Source organism: Saimiri boliviensis, chromosome 21 (genome assembly GCF_048565385.1).
Source record: "Saimiri boliviensis isolate mSaiBol1 chromosome 21, mSaiBol1.pri, whole genome shotgun sequence".
NCBI classification, from domain to species: domain Eukaryota; kingdom Metazoa; phylum Chordata; class Mammalia; order Primates; family Cebidae; genus Saimiri; species Saimiri boliviensis.
In genome coordinates, this window is record NC_133469.1 from 4,628,054 (window position 1) to 4,630,147 (window position 2,094).

Sequence of the window (2,094 nt, forward strand, 5' to 3'; positions counted from 1 at the left end):
TCGCCCAGCAGGCAGGCATGGCTCGACATGGCTCAGTCTCCGTTCCATCCCAGCTCAACCTGGGTGAGGCACCTTTTGGCCTAGAGCCTCAGTTTCTCCATGCGCCTCAGGGGACTAAGTCCTACCCACTGCTATGAGCAAGTGACAAAGCCCAGATGTCATCATGGGGCCTACCTCTCCGCCCCTGGCCCCCCCAGGGCCAGCTGCACCTGGGCAGGTACCTGGGCCCTGGACCGCTGTGGTCTGTGCTTCCAGAAACTAGGCAGGGCAGCTTGAGGCGCATCCTGGGATGGAACTGCAGCCACCCTGGCTGGGGACAGCTGGGACCACACCTACTTCTGAGATACCACCAGCAAATTGCAGATTCCAACAGCAGCTAGACGTTTTCACCCAAGCTGTGCAATCAAGGCAAAGCTTTCAGATGCTGATTCTGTCTAGAGTGACTCATTAGACGTGATTGTGAATGCTCTTGCAAATTCAGTTTAAAAGTTCAGCACAAAGGCAAAATTGTTTGTTTCTGCAGTGATGATAGACATACAAATTCTGTGGTAAAAGCAATGTTCTCATTAAAGTCAGACACCAAATGGGGTAGAGACGAGCTTGGTGGTGACGCTCACAGAATTCCTAACTGCAGCTGACCGAGTGCAAAGCAGAGTCCGGGGTTACTCACCTCTGCCCCTGTGTTCCTGTGTGCCCAGTCACGGAGCTTCAAGGCAATGCGTCTGAGATGATGCACTGTCGCCTTCAGAGAGCTCCGACAACCCCATCGAAAAGTGGGCGAAGGACACGAACAGACACTTCTCAAAAGAAGACAGGTATGCAGCCAACAAACATATGAAAAACAGCTCATCATCACGGGTCAGTAGAGAAATGCCCATCAAAACCACACTGAGATACCATCTCATGCCAGTTAGAATGGCAATCATGAAAACATCGGGAAACAACAGATGCTGGAGAGGCTGTGGAGAAACAGGAACGTTTTTACACTGTTGGTGGGAGTGCAAATTAGTTCAACCATTGTGGAAGACAGTGTGGTGATTACTCCAGCATCTGGAACTAGAAATACCATTTGACCCAGCAATCCCATTACTGGGTATATACCCAAAGGATTATAAAACATTCAACCATAAAGACACATGCACACGTATGTTCACTGCAGCACAGTTCACAATAGCAAAATCTTGGAACCAACCCAAATGCCCACCAATGATAGAATGGACAAAGAAAATATGGCACATATACACCATGGAATACTATGCAGCCATAAAAAAGGATGAGTTCCTGTCCTTTGCAGGGACATGGATGAAGCTGGAAACCACCATTCCCAGCAAACTGACCCAAGAACAGAAAACCAAACACCACATGTTCTTACTCATAAGTAGGAGTTGAACAATGAGAACACGTGGACACAGGGAGGGGAACATCACACACCGGGGCCTGTCAGGGGGTTGGGGGAGAGCTAACATTAGGAGAAATATCTAAAGTAGATGATGGGGGGATGGGTGCAGCAAGCCGCCAAGGTACGTGTATACCTGTGTAACAAACCTGCACGTTCCGCACGTGTACCCCAGAACTTAAAGTATAATCACCAAACAAACAGAAATGAGGAGCTGCCCGGCACAGAGACCCCAGCCCTGCCGGCCTCTCGCCGCCCAACACAGAAGCCTCCAAAGCGCTGCTTCTAGGATGAGCCCAGGAGACCCTGCGATGCTCAGGCCTGTCTTTGCAAACAGGTCCTCTCAATTTTGCTTGTGATTTGTTAAAAAAAAAAAAAAAAAAAGAAAGAAAGAAAGAAAGAAAAGAATCCGTTAGAATTGTCATCAGAGACTTCAGCAAATGAAGTGCCGAAACACTTCAGCTTTGAAATGTAGAATTGCGATGATTAGAAACACAGCGTGCAAACCAAAAGATGTTAAAATTCCGCCATCCCTACAGAAGAAGCCAGACGGGAATTGACCGCATTAACCAGTGACGGCTCCGAAGTGACAAGATTTCCTCTGAATCGTACCAGTGTCCTCGGGAGCATCTTGACCCTTGGGAAGCGCCCGCTCCTGAGTTCCTATTATTAATTGGGTCCATTGATATTCTGGATGG